The sequence below is a fragment of the Chinchilla lanigera genome, unplaced genomic scaffold, assembly GCF_000276665.1.
Source record: "Chinchilla lanigera isolate Chin_1 unplaced genomic scaffold, ChiLan1.0 scaffold00007, whole genome shotgun sequence".
In the NCBI taxonomy this organism is placed as follows: domain Eukaryota; kingdom Metazoa; phylum Chordata; class Mammalia; order Rodentia; family Chinchillidae; genus Chinchilla; species Chinchilla lanigera.
Window position 1 is genome coordinate 33,680,617 of NW_004955408.1, and position 15,588 is coordinate 33,696,204.

At 36.7% G+C, this 15,588-nt stretch overlaps 1 long non-coding RNA gene across 1 annotated transcript in view; it reads left to right on the top strand.

Moving 5' to 3' along the window:
- Nucleotides 1-15,588, top strand: part of LOC106147078 — a 190,106-nt gene that overhangs the window by 3,558 nt on the left and 170,960 nt on the right. Inside the window, exon 2 of the long non-coding RNA XR_001231808.1 lies at nt 3,088-3,236. This is a non-coding gene — a long non-coding RNA (uncharacterized LOC106147078). The remainder of the gene's footprint in view (nt 1-3,087; nt 3,237-15,588) is intronic.

Below are 15,588 nucleotides of genomic sequence, written 5' to 3' on the forward strand. Positions count from 1 at the left end.
AGTCTGTACGGGTCCCATAAAAATTTTCAATCCAACCTAGTCATTTGGGGTGCCTCGGGTCAGCACTGAGGGTCACAGAGCTCAGCGGATTTGGGCTGGTGGTGGAAGGGTTTGGGCACTGAGTGCTGTGGCCATCTGAAATGCAGGCAATGGACAAGGCATCTGGGTGGCAGAGCTCATCAGTGTTGAGGTGGTGCTGGGAGAGTGTCTACTTTGCTACTGCTCCGGGGTCTGTTCTCCTCCCTGGAACACACAAGTCACAACAATTGCTTCCGTGATGCAATTCATGAGCCACATGTTTATTAGTGTTTGGCCCCTAACTAGGGCTTTGCCTTGCCTTGCCTTGCCTTGCCTCTCTTCGCCTCTCCTTTCCTTTCCTTTCTTCTTTCTCTTCCCTTTCTCATTCCTTCTCTCCTCTCTTGTTTTCTTCTCTTTCCCCATCCCTTCCCTTCCTTTTCCTTCCCTTTACCCTTTCCATTTCCCTTCCCATTTTCTTTCCCTTTCCCTCCCCTTTTCCCTTCCCTTTCCTTTCCTTCCCTTCCTTTCCCTTTCCTTTCATTTCCTTTCCCTTTCCCTTTTCCTTTTGGTACTGCTCTGGTGTCTTCTCCCCAGATAGGAGTACCTTTTCTTTTTCCTTTTCCTTTTCCATTTCCTCCTCTTCCCTCCCCTTCCCAAAGGCCCACCAGTCTTGACTCAGTCTCTGCCTTTGGGATGATTCTCTGGCTGTCAGTTTCTCCAGTGCACTGGTCAGCAAACATCTCACCAGTGGGTTCTTTCCCCCAGTGTGCAGGGAGTTAGGACAGGTGGGCTCTGGTTGGTCATTATTAGGTTGTGTGCTGGTTGTAGCCCAACCACCACTATTCTACTTGGCTTCTTTGTTCAAGTCTTTAGAGCATTTCCCAGGATGGCATGGGTAGTGGATGAGGGATATAAGCTTTGGTGGGATTTAGGGGTGGCCCTGATTCTTTTTCTAAATACCCCTCATACTAGAATTCAGCTGGTAGACTTCAAATTGCCTTCTTATATTTGAGTCTTTGATCACCCTCATTTATGAGTGCTTGTTATTCCTTCTGTACATGTTCCAAGTGTCCTATGAGCACCACTGCCTCTAGCCAGTAGGATAGAAATCCCCTCACTTTCTTTTTGCTTGCTGTATTGTTTGAGTTCCAGTTTATTATTTCGCACACTTCAATTACTGCTATGGCTTTTTTTGGTTTATTTTTCTTATCTACTCAAATGTCTGGATTGAGTAATGAATAAAATTTATATTTATATTCTATATGGTTTAACTTAGACTCTGGTATATTTATTTTTTCTCAAATTCTGAAGACATGATTTTTATCTATTCGTAAATCGTAATTTTTTCTAGGCACCACTGAAGCTCTTTTTTGAGCTTTCTAAAAAGAAGTAGTAAACTTTTTGTATTTTCTTTGAGGTTACTATTATTCTGAACTCTTTGAACATTTCCTTTTAGAAATTCCATTTAAATTTTTTCTCCCTTGCATAGCTTTACTGTGGAAGCTCCTTTGGTTAGCTACTACATTGCAGGCAAAAGAAATGGCTTGGCCACATGTTTTCTCCTCCAGTGCTATCTCCTGTATCTTCTGTGGTGTTATAATGGGTCTTCAGGAATATTTCTAATTTCTACAGGATATTGGTCATGTCCTACAACTCAGCCAGCAAGCGCATGATCCAGAACAGTGCATTTGATGCCTGTAACACTACTACCCAGGAAATCTGTGCCTTTCTCTGGGTGTGGTTGGGACTCTGCACTCTCTCTTGTCTAATTTCAGAGAGTTTTACTGGTAGACTTCAGAATTCAGTCAGTGGTTCTGTGTTCTTCACTACCAAACCTTCAGAGAGCAGTGAAAAAAGCAGCAGAATTCTACATTTCCTTCTGAGTAGACATACTGAAGGGAAAAGTAATAGTGGAGAGAAAGGAAAGAAGTTTGTGAAAATCAACAGGCTGGTTCTTCAGTACTTCAATTATTGAGAAATGGGGCACAGTATTTATACTGTAAGAAAGTAATAGCTTATTGGGATTCATTTTGTTATTCTTTAGAGTCTCAGAAAACTATGGCCCAATTTATATTTATATTTTGTCAGTTAAAATGTTAGTATGATCGAAGTTGTGTTTATTCATCTTTAGCATCTGGTTCTTTGCTTCTCTTCGTGGAGATTTAGTGGGTGACTTGTGTGATCTATTTCAACATTCATAACCTGAAGTCTATATCTATTTTCAGTGGTAAACAAGTGGAATTCTTCAACTGACCAGTCTTGAGTAGCTGCCAAGTGACAGACAGTAAAGAGATAGCTGAGCCCTGAGACCAAGTAGGAGAGGAGTGTGTTCTTGTCACTCAGCTCTAAATCCACCTGTCTGTGCTTTGCTTGCTAATATTGGTGCTATGACTCTGCATAATATATTTACCTTTTGTCTCCTGCTCTTGGGTTATGTTTGCCCATAGGAGGTACTGAAGACTGAACTAGGAGACTGGTGGAGGGAAAAGGGACACACTGTCCAACTTGCTCCCTGTTCCTATCAGCATGACCCTTGCAATGCCCCTTCATCTTGGCAGCACACTTGATTCAAGTACTCAGCTTTTGCATTCAAATCCAAAGGAACAACCTTATCAAATACACTTAGCTGTAGCAGCATCAGCTGTACCAGTATCCTCTCCACCCGGAGCTCTGAATTCTAAGAAGAACTTGATATTATGCATACACACATGACATACATGTGTTTGGCAAGGTTTATCAGTGTTTGAGGTCCATAACTTACTTAAGTAGGACTGAGTAGGGTACTCAGAATTATATTAGTAAGTATTAAGGAGAAAGAGGAGGAAAGTTGTGGAATGCTTTAAATTTCCTCTGTTTGGACTTTCTTTAAGCTTTATGTGTATATTTTTTGGTAATGACTATTGAAAACTATACTGTTAGATTCTGGGGTGATATTTGACTATACTATGAAATAATTACATACTATGAGAGCAGATTGAAAGAATAATAATGCAGAGTGATGAGAGAAAGGTCTAGATTGCAAAATAAAATCCTCATGCAAACTTATGAACAACTTCATTATTTTTATAGGTCTACTCCTTTGTGTGAAATATTTAACAAAGACACAGACGTCTGATCAGGGCCTGCAGATCTTGCCAAGATGCACTGTGAGCAAGACTTGCCAGTGGGTGGTGAAACACGGGTCATCCTGCAGTCCACATCTGTGAAGCCAGGAATAGGTAGGTGGAGGCACATAGCCTAGGGATTGTGTGCTTGGGAGCTTGACATTGTTATTTTAAACAACATAATTTAAACATTATCCTTTATGAGCCAATGCTTTTCATCTTCATTTTTAACTGTAAATAGTGAAATTTCATAAACTTAGACTTTGCCTAGTGTATTTTCTTACAACTAGAATATCTACAGCTTTTAATCACAGAGAAATTTTCCAAATGACTAAGGTTATAGCATACTTCATGTATTTTTTCTTTAAAATCTAGGTGCTGTTGTACTGATGTTTTGTAGCTTGAAGATTTTTCAGTCTTGAACATAAACAGACACATATATGCATATATGCTTATTTAATACCCATCTGATGAATTTTGGAATATCTTCCATTTCTGAATACATTGCTATAATTTAACTTTCTTAACTTTCTTAATGCTATATTGAGAATTTTTTAAAATATTTTAATCCTATTTCTTTGTAAATTCAATTTGGCAGAAATGATTTTTTTAAATTTTTAAGTGAAAAAAATGAAACAAAATTTCAAAACAAAATAATAGGAGAGTAACAATAGTTAATACATAGCATATGCTATCTTTAAATTAGTTACTCAGAGTACAAGACATGGGTATTTAATTGTCCAAACAATATGAGCACAAACCTTTGTTTTTAATGAACTAATAGAAATTAGTAGTATGACTATCTTAACTATCTTGTGTGCATGTACATAGTTAATTTTTTAAGTTTTTTACTTTAAAGAGAATAAAAATAAAAAACTTTAAAAATGATAGAGAATTCCAAAACAAGATGATCAGAAATCAACATGGTTGTTGTATTGCACATTGTTATCTTCAAAGTAGTCGTTCAAATTACCAGATATAAGCATGCAAATTTGGTCAAAAATTGTTTAAAAAATAAGCATTAACTGTTCCTTTTAATAAACCAATAGAAATTAGTAGTACAATTATATTAGCTATCTTTTGTATATACATTTATATATATTCATTCATTTCTTGCTTTTCTCCTTTCCCTTATCCCAGTTCTTTCCTTTTCAGCAGTTTTTTTTTCCCTTTTACAATATCTATTGTACTTTTATCTTTTGTTTACTCTTTCAGTTTCTTCCATTAGGGAGACAATATGGTGTTTACACATGTGGGTGTGATTTATACTCTTATGAGTATGGTCTCTAGTTGCATCCATTTACCTGTAAAAGCCTTGAGTTTATGTTTCTTTACAGCTGAGTAATACTCCATTGTATAAAAATACCACATTTTTTTTATTCATTCTCAGTTGATGGGCATTTGGATTGTTTCCAGGATTTAGGAATGACAAATTGTACTGCTATGAACATGGGTGCACATATATCACTGTGTTATGATGCTTTCAGATTTTCTGGACAAACACCCAGAAGGGGAATAGCTGGGTCAAAAGGAACCTTTAATCCTAGTTTTGTGAGGAATTTCTACACTGATTTACACAGTGGTTGCAGCAGTCTACAGTACCACCAACAGTAGAGAAGTGTTCCTTTCTCCCCACAGCCCCTCCAGCATTTGTAATGGGTTGATTTCTTTATGATAGCCATTCTTTCTGGGGTGAGATGGCATCTCAGTGTTGTTTTTTTGGATTTCTCAAATGACCAATGATGTTGAACATTTTTTCATATATTTATGTGCTATTTTTAGTTCTTCATCTGAGAAGTGTGTATTTCATTTTTTGGTGCCAATTTTTGGATTGGGACTTTGAATTTGGGGGGCCTGATTTTTAAAAATTCTTTATATGTTCTAAATAGAAGTCCTTTGTCTGAGGGACAGTTGGCTAAATTTTTCCCAATTCCTAGGTTTTCTTCTCACTCTGTTGGTGATTAATTTTGATGTGCAAAAACTGTTTAATAACATGAGATCCCAGTTGTTGATTCTTTGGAATATTTTCCATGCAGTTTGGTTTTTGTTAATGAACTATCTGCTTACACCCATGTCTTTAAGATTTCTACCTACCTTCTATTCCAGTAGATTTAATATTTCTGTTTTAATGTTTAGATCTTTAATCCACTTTCATTTTAGTTTAGTGCATAATGATAGACATGGGTCTAGTTTTAGTTTAGCATGTGGAAAACCAGTTTTTCCAGTACCACTTATTAAATAGGCTATCTTTCTTCCAGTGAACATGTTTGGGCCCTTTGTCAAAGATGAGATGGCTGAGTGTGCTTGTAGCTGTGTCTGCATTTTCAAATCTATTATGTTGATCCTCATGGCTGTTATTTTGCCAGTATCATGTTGATTTTACCACAGTAGCTTTGTAGTATAATTTCAAGTTAGGGATTGTGGTGCATCCTATATTTCTTTCATTTCCCAGGATTGTTTTTGCTATTCTAGTTCTCTTCTGGCTCCACATGAATTTTAGGAATGTTTTCTGTAAATCTGTGAGACATACCAATAGTATTTTGATCGGGATTGCATTGAATCTGTATAACAGTTTTGGAACTATGGCCATTTTCACAATGTGAGTTCTTCCTATCAATGAGCAAGGAATATCTTTCCATTTTCTGAAATCCCCTTCAATTTCTTTTTTCAGAGCACTGTAGTTTTCACTGTAGTTCTTTTACTTTCTGTATTAGATTGATTCCTAAGTATTTCATTTTTTTTGGTGCTATTATGAAGGGTGTGGTTTTCCTAATTTCTCTCTCAGTGAGTTTGTTGTTTGTGTACAGGAATGCTATTGATTTTTGAGTGTTGACTTTGTATCTAGCTACGTTACTGAATTTGGTTATTAAATCTAGAATTCTTTTGGTGGAGTGTTTGGTGCCTTCTAAGTAGAGTATCATGTTATCTGCAAATAATGATAATTTCACATCTTTCCTATCCTTATTCTTTTTATTTTTCCCCTGGTGCAACCACTGTGTAAATCAGTGTAGAAATTCCTCACAAAACTAGGATTAAAGGTTCCTTTTGACCCAGCTATTCCCCTTCCGGGTATTTGTCCAGAAAATCTGAAAGCATCATAACACAGTGATATATGTGCACCCATGTTCATAGAGCAATTAGCCTGTAATTGCTCTGGCTAATATTTCCAGAACTATACTGAAAAAGAGTTGTGAAAGTGGATTTCCTTTTCTTGTTCCTGATTTTAATGTGAAAGCTTTCAGTTTTTGTCCTTTAATATGATGTTGGCTTTTGGTTAATTATAGATGGCTTTTATGAGATTGAGGTAAAGAGCATCTATCATGATTTTCTGTAGGGTTTTTATCATGAATCAAAAGCTTTTTCCGCATCTACTGAGGCAATCATGTGATTTTTGTCTTTGACTCTGTTTATTTTGTGCATTACATTTATTGACTTTTGTATATTGAAACATCCCTGAATTCCTGGGATGAATCCCACTTGCTCATGATGTATAATCTTCTTGATTATTTACTGCATCCTGTTTGCTAGAATTTTTTTGAGGAGTGTTGCATCTATGTTCATCAGGGAGATTGGCCTGTAGTTTTCTTTTGTGGCTCGGTCTTTCTCTGGTTTGATATCAGTGTAATATTTGCCTCCAGGCATGAGTTAGGGAGAATTGCTTCAGGGAGAATTGCTTCCCCTTTTATTTCGTTAAAGAGTTTGAGGAGTATTGGTGTCAAATCTTGTCCAGATTTCTTGTAGTATTCAGCTGTGAATTCATCAGGACCTGGGTTTTTCTTTGTTGGTGTTGACTGCATTTTCAATTTCATTGACTGATATTGTGTTATTCAGAGTTTTTATATCTTCTTGATTCAGCTTTGGTAATTTATACATATTTAGGAATCTCTCCATTTCTTCTGTCTTTTCCATGCTATGAGAGTAAAGATTTTTGCCACAGATATTAATGATCTCTTGAATTAGCACAGCATCTGTAGTGATTTTACCCTTTTTATTCCTTATTGCATGAATTTAATTTTTTTTCTTTCCTTTTTTGTATAAGGTTGGCTAGGGGTTTATAAGTTTCATTTTAAAGAACCAAAGAACCAACTCTTTGATTCATTAATTCTTTGTATTGTTTTCTTTCTTTCCATTGTTTTAATTTCTGCTCTGATCTTTATAATTTCCTCCCTTCTTTGGGGTTTAGGCTTGACTTTCTCTTCTTTTCTAGAAGCTTGAGGTACAGTACAAGGCTGTTTATTTGTTTTTGTTCTGTTTTCCTAATATGAGAATGCATTGCTATAAATTTCCCTCTGAGGACTTCTTTCATTGCGTCCCACAGGTTCTGGTAAGTTGTATTTGCTTTTTTGCTTGATTGTAGATATTGTTTAATTTCTTATTTGATTTCATCTGTGACACATTGATTGTTCAGGAGGGTATTATTTAATTTCCATGTGTTTATGGAGTTTTTATGAATTCTTTTGTCAATAATTTCCAGTTTCATTGCACTATTTTCAGATAATATGCATGGGATAATTTCAATTCCTTTGCATCTATTTAAGCATGTTCTATAGGCTAGTATGTAGAGTATTTCAGAAAATGTCCCATGTGCAATTGTGAAGAATATATATTCTGATGTCATTGGCTGGGATACTAGATAAATGTCAAAATGAATTTTTTCACAATTGGTTCAGTTCTGTTATTTCTTTTCTGATTTTTTGTTTAGTTGATCTATCTCTTTGTGACAATGGAGTATTAAATTTCCCCATATGATTGCGTTATTTCTTATTTTAGTTTTCATGCCTATTAATAATTGTCTTTTATGGTTGGGTGCTCCTGCATTTGGTGCATATATGTTTATGGTTAACTCTTCTTCTTGCAGTTTTCCCCTCACTAGTATTTGGTGATCTTCTTTATTGCTTTTGATCATTCTTGGTTTGAAGTTCACATTGTCAGTAAACAGGATAGCTACCCCTGCTTTTTTCTGGATTCCTGTCACATAGAATATTACTTTCCATCCTTTGACTTTCAGTCTATGAATTTTCTTTTGAGTTAAATGTGTTTCTTTTTTCATTTTAAAGGTAAAAGAACTAAAACATATTAACAAATGCACAGACATTTGCAAAGAATACAGAAACAATACAAGCAATATAGAATTTCAGACAAGGTGATAGAAAATTAAAAATGGTGCTTGTCTTACACACTAATATCTTCAAATTGGTTACTCAGATGAACAAATATAGGCATGTAAGATTGATCACACAATTAAACATTAACTGTTCCTTTTAATAAAGTAATAGAAATCAGTGGTATAACTATCTTAGCTATCCTGTGTATACACATATAAATATTTTTTTCTTATATACAGCATATTGTTGGATTTTGTTTCTTCATCTACTCTGCCATTCTGTCTTTTGATTAGTGAATTTAGGCCATTTGCATTAATGATTATTACTTATATGTATTGGCTTATCTTTGTCATGTTATTTTCCTGCTGTTGGTTCCCTACTTTTCCCATCTGTTTAATTGCTTGCCCTGCTTGGTGGTTTCTTTGTGTTGTTGTTCTTGGAAATGTGGTCATTTTTATCTCTTTTTAGATTATCTTTCAGTATTCTTTGAAGCGTTGGCTTAGTGGCCATGAATTTTTTCATTTATTCTTTGTTGTGAAAGTATCTTATTTCTCCATTATTTTTGAAAGATAATTTTTCAGGGAACTTCAATCTGAGTTGGAAATTGTTTGCTTTCAGGACCTGAAAGACTTCATTCCAAGCTCTTCTTGACTTGACAGTTTGTGTTGAGAAATCTGCCATGATTCTGATGGTCCTTTCTTTATAGATGGTCTATTTGTTTTCTCTAACAGCTTTGTATATTCTGTTCTTGTGCTAAATTTCTGGAATCTTGATTAGTATATGTCTTGGTGTAGTTTTATTTTGGTCATGATTTCTTTAGGTTATGGCTCATTGTAATTATATATGTCTAACTTAACTGTATGTAAGATTCTTTTCCCATTCTTGGGAAATTATCTACTAATTCTTCTGTAAATTTTTTTATGTCTTCTGTATTGCCTCCTGCTCTTTCGTTGACACCTATCAGTAATATATTTCTTTTTCTTTATCTCATCTTTCAGCTGTTGAATTGTTATCTCCTGGTTCCTTGTTATTTTTAAGAGATCTTTCCTTTTGCTATGGATAGATGCAATGCTGTCTTCAAGGTCTGAAAGTTTATCTTCAATTTCCTTCAAGTGGCTTTCCAGCTTTCAGTAGAATTTTTAATTTCCTGGATATCTCTTTGAATCTGTTTCATGCATTCTAATTCTTTCCTATATTGTTCAATCAAGATTTCCACCATTTGTGTCTGCTCCTCTATATTTTAGTCTATGTCTCCTTTAGATGTGCTGAGCAATTCTTTCATTATTGTCATTTCTTTTTCACCTGAGAGTTTATTTCTGATCTGATTTCTTCTATAGCCTGATGGAGTTGTTTCTTCCATTGCTATCATTTCAAAAATTTCAGGTGTGACTTCTAATTTCTTCTATGTCAGTGTCTTCTAGACTTGGTATGAGTGGGCTAGATGTGTGAAATTACATTTTGCTCCTTCATTTTGACATTTTCTACTCAAAAAAATTTTTTTTTAAAATTTTGTGTTCTGTGGTGATCCTTGTGAGTTTTGGTAGTGGATAGCTATATCACTAGTAACAATGCCTGTCCAGGAATACTCTGTACTCCAGGGATAGCTTCTATATGTAGGAGTTTCATGGTTTGTGTACATCCAAAATCCTACCTTCCCAATTAATTGAGTGTGAGATATTGGTTTGTGTTTTGCTCAGTCCCCAGTCTTTTGACATAGGGCTGTGGTGAGGTTAGTACCCCAGAGCTTTCTAGTATTGTTATTTAAGGGAGAACAGCTGATTACAATATTGCTACAGTAATATAATTAGTAATAATCACAACTTAGAAACTGACCAACTGTGGTAACTATTGATTTTGTATTTTAGATCATAAAAGCAAACTCCATAGTTATATAACAGAACCAACCATAAATTAGGAGTTTGTATGCAAAGTGTTTCTCCTTGTTAGAACAGATTTATCCTGGGTTCCTCCATTCAAGACAGTTACTGTGTCCCGAGTGCTTCCCATGCTGTCTGCCTGACCCATAGTGCAGGAATATGGGTCAGTCATCAGGGATCCTCCAGACTGAGGCTCCCTGGATGGCCTGGGAGCAGTGGGGGGGTGGTTTCTCCTCTCCCACCACCAAGATTGCCGAGGCTCACTGTTACTCCCACAGTGGTGGAGGGCAGAATTTCTCCCTTCTCAGTCAACTGACTGAAGTTCCTGAGCTTCCTCCCAAGGCTCACCAGCTGTGGTAGGGGTTGAGGGGGGAATTTCTCCCCTGCTGAGCAGCTCATTGAAGCTCCTGTGGCACACAGAGGCTTAGGATCAGTCCCTTGATGGTGGGGTGGGGCAGGGGGAGTTTTCCCCCTCTTGAGCAGCTCACTGAAGTTCCTGAGGCTCACCAAGGCTCAGGATCACTTTTGTTGTTGTTGTTTTCTTTTTCCTTTCCTTTTTGTCTCTTTTCTGCAGCTCAGTTTCTCTTTCCTTTGAAATAGTTTTGTCTTATTTTATAATATCTATTGTACATTGTGGATCTTATTTACTGTTTCAGCTTCTCGCACTAGAGAGACAATATGATGTTTGCACATGTGCATCTGCTTTGTTTCACTTATGAGTATGGTCCAAGTTGCATACATTTACCTATAAAAGTCTGCAATTTATCCTTCTTCATGGCTAAGTTGTATTCCATTGTACAAAAAGAGCACATCTTTTTTGTCCAATCCTTGGTTGATGGACATTTTGGTTGATGGGCATTTGGGTTGTTTACAAGAGCTAGCTATTACAAATTGTGCTGCTGTAAACATGTGTGCACATATATCAATGGGGTATGATGCTTTCAAATCTTCTGGGAAGATAACCAGGAGAATATCTGGGTCAAATGGGACCTCCAATCTTTTTTTTTTTTTTTTTTTTAATTTCTACAGTGATTGCACCAGTCTACACTCACACAAACAGTGATCAAGAAATCCTTTTCTCCTGAAGCCCCTCCAGCATTTGTTTTGCTTGATTTGTTGATGATAGCCATTCTTTCTGGTGTGAGACGGAAGCTCAGTGTTTTAATTTGTATCTCTCAAATGTCCTGTGATGTTGAACATTTTTCAGATATTTATCTGCTATTTGTATTTCTTCATCTGAGAAGTATGTATTTATCTCAGATGACCATTTTTGGATTGGGATCTTTAATTTGGGAGGTCTGATTTTTTTGAGTTCTTTATATGTTCTCAATAATATTCCTTTGTTTGAGGAACAGCTGGCAAACATTTTATCCCACATTGTGGGTTGTCTTTTTACTCTGTTGGTGGTTTCTTTTGCTGTGTAAAAGTTTTTTAATAAGATGAGATCCCAGTTGTTGATTCTTTGTGACAGTTCCTGTGTGATTGGGGTTTTATTCATGAAGTCTTTATGTCTTCAAGAGTTACACCTAACCTATCTTCCAGCAGATTTAATGTTTGTTTTTATATTTAGACCTTTGACCCATTTCAAATTTAGTTTAGTGCAAGGTGAAAGATATGAGTCCAATTTTAATCTTTATGATGTGCAGATCCAGTTTTTCTAGCACCATTTATTAAAAAGAATGTCTTTCTTGCTGAGAATGTGTTTGGCAACTTTGCCAAAAATAAAGTGGCTGAGCATATCTGAAGTTGATTATGCATCTTTTAGTCTGTTCACTTGATCATCAGGTCTAGTTTTTTTGCCAGTAGCATGCTATTTTTATCACAGTAGCTTTACAGTATAATTTCAAATGAAGGATTGTGATGCCTCCTCCCTTGCCTTTGTTTCTCAGAATTGCCTCTGTTATTATAGTTCTCCTCTGTTTCCAAATGAATTTTAGGATTGTTTTCTCTAACTTTGTGAGATATCCATTCTTTGAACTTTGATTGGAAATGCATTAAGCCTGGATAACCATTTTGCGAGTGTGGTCATTTTGGCTATATTGGTTCTTCCTATCCAAGATCAAGGGATATTAATATCTATTAATATATTATTCCTACTATTTCTAAAAAACATTTCTATTTTCTGATATCCTTTTCAATCTCCTTTTTCAGAGTACTGTATTTTTCAACACAGAGGTCTTTTATATCCTTCATTGGATTGATTCCTAGCCTTCCCATGGTAAACAGGGTTATTGGTGTGAGTTATTCAGGGTGCCAATGTTAAGGCTAACTTATATGTATTGTGTAGTTTTAGACCTGGGAGCTGACACCTAGATGTCTTCAGATTGACTTATCTAGCAGCTCAGGCCATCTGATTACATTTGAAAATTTTTAAAGGTATGTTTAGCCTAATACATGTTTTTAGAGATTGTCTTATTACAGCAGGGTTCAGCAAATGTGCCCTTAACTAACCCTTAAAAAGAAGGTAAGTGAGGGAATGCTGGTACCCTTAAGGAGTTCTGTAACTGCTCTTCTTTGTATGCCAGGCTTTATGGTAGGCACTGCAGTCACCAAATTGGGAAACAAATGAAATGCGTATAATGGGTCCCTGACTGATGGGGCCAAGTGGCAGCAGCAAAACGTTGATTGAAATGGTCTAAAATATGTAAACCTATGACATTGGCTAATTATTGAAGGTGTTCCTAGAAATGAAATTAGAAACTTGCTAAATTTTTACTGGATTTATGAAAACAAAAGTCTTTATCAAATCTTAGCAACAGAGAGTCATGTCCATGGCCAGATATAAACTAGTTTTCAAACCCTGAACCCTGCAATAAAGGGAAGTCCAGATCTCCTTGAAGAGGAATCCTAGTGTACCACCAAAAAATTATGTAGTCAATCTTTCTTTCAAACTTCCCCAAAGGTACCTCCAGCAGTTCACTAGTGTAACCATACATTGAGGAAAAGGAAATGATGAGCCATCTTGTGGACCACTGGACACCAGTTCTGAACTGATATTGATTCCAGGAGATCCAAAGCATCCTATCATTGTGGTCATCCAATAAGAGTAGGGACCTCTGCAAGGTATGACTCACAGTGGGTCCAATATGTCCACAAACCCATCCTATGGTCATTTCTCCAGTACTAGAATGCATAATTGGGGTAGACATACTTAGTACTTTGCAGAATCTCAATATTGGTGATTCCCTAATCTGTGGAGTGAGGGCTACTATGGTAAGAATGGAAAAATGGAAACTATTATAGTTGCCTCTTTCTGAGAAGACAGTAAATCAGAAGCAATATTTCATCTCTGGAGGGACTTCAGAGATTAGTGCCTCCGTGAGGGGTTGAAAGATATGAGTGCCCAGCACAGCCCCATTTACCTAGTTGTTGGCCTGTGTGAAAAACAGATGGATGTTGGGGAGTGTACATAGATACCATAAGCTTAATCAAGAGATGACTCCAATTGCATGTGCTATGCCAGATGTGGTTTCTTTGCTTGAGCAGATTAACACATTTTGTGGTGACTGGTATGCAGCTGCTGATTTGGAAAAATTCCCTTTTTTCCCTGTACCTATTCATAAGGTCCACCAGAAGCAATTTGTTTTCAACTGCTAAGGCTAACAGTACCTCTTTACTTTCCTTCCACAGGTATATATCAACCATCTAGCCTGTGTAACAATTTAGTCAACAGGGGTCTTGGTCATCTTTCTCTTCCACAAGGTTTCACACTGGCCCATTAATCACTGACATTATGCTGCTTGTATCAAGTAAGCAAGATGTAATAACCATTTTGGACTTGTTGGAAGGACATTTGCATATTGAATATGGAAAATAAATCCAGATAAAAGTCAAGAGTGCTCTACCTCAGTGACATTTGTAAGAGTCCAATGATGTGGGGCATGCAGAAATATCCCTTCCTTAGTGAAGGATAAATTATTACACCTATATCTTTCTATAGCCCAGAAAGAGGCACAATGCCTAGTAATCCTATTCGGATTTTGAAGGTAATGCATTCTTGCCTTTTGTGTAGTAGAGCAGCCCATTTACTGAGTGACTAAGAAAGATGCTATTCTGAGTGGAGCTGAGAACAACAGAAGGATTTACAAAAGGTCAAGTCCGCTGTGCAGGCTGCTTTTCCACTTGAGCCATATGATCCAGCAGGTTTAATGATACTTAAAGTGTCAAGGGCAAATAAAGATGTTACTTGGAATCTTTGACAGGTCCCCACAGGTGAATCTTAGCAGATACCCTTAGGATTTTGTAGCAAGGCTACGCCATGATTTGTAGACAACTACTCTCCCTTTGAGAAACGGTTCCTGTTCCTGGTCTGCTACTGGGCCTTAGTAGGAACTGAACACTTGACACTGGTTCTGGGTGATGTTTGACCCACTGAGTCCTAAAGTTGAATGTGTACAGCACAGTCCATCATCAAATGCAAGTGGTGTATGTATGATAGGGTCTGAGAAGATTCTGAAGGTACCAGTAAGAAGTGACCCAAATACTCATTGTTCCCACTTCTGCTATAAATCTGTTTCTGCAGACTGACTCATCTACATAGCTCAATTTGATTACCTTTGTAAACTTTTTTTTGTCTGTTTGAGACAGAGTCTCACTATGCAGTTCAGGCTGGCCTTGAGCTCACTTTGTACCCCAGGCTGGTCTCAAACTTGCAACGATCCTCCTGCCTCAGCCTCCCGAGTGCTGGGATTACAGGCATGTGCCACCATGCCCGGCATACCTTTGTAATTTTGGAAGATACATTTTTAATAATACCTGCTTATAGAGAATGTCTTATTTAAATGGCTTTATTCCTTACTCAATATAAATTCTCAATTATTGCTGTATTCTAGGAACTTTGCTAGGCTTTGAGCAGCGATCAATATTCTAGAAGATGCCTATGTTCATGAAGCTAAAATTCTGCAGGAGAAGGACAAACATCTTAATAGTAAAGACCATACTAAGAAGATGAGTAATAGTTCTAGTAAATTCTTAGAAGGAAAATAAAATGGGTTACAAAGGACAAACAGCAGAATAGTAAAAGCAGTAAGAAGATTAATGATAGTTATAATAAATGCTTCAAAGGAAAATTAAGAGGTTTATGTGATAATATCTGTTAGATGGGCAAAAAGTGAAAGGGAATTAGAACTGGCAAGGAACTAGAAGGAATCAGTCATGAAAGGAGGCAAATAAAGAGCAAGTGTTAAAGTACTAAGGCAAAGATGAGCCTAGGATACTTTCATCAGCAAAGATGAGAGGGAAAGCGACAGAGAGAGCAACAGGAACTGTGGTGAAGTATCTACAATGTAAGAGCTTTTAGAAGTTTTTCCATGGTTCCTCTTCCTTAGACCCAAGACACTTGAGAATTGTGAAATATATCTGCAGAAGTACCTGAAATTGTACCAATTTCTTGCAGTCCAATTTCTTCCTGTGCAGTTTATTTTAAATGTGCGAACACCTGACTTTGCTCTGGCAATGAGCTAGGGTAACTTAGGAAAGTTTGTT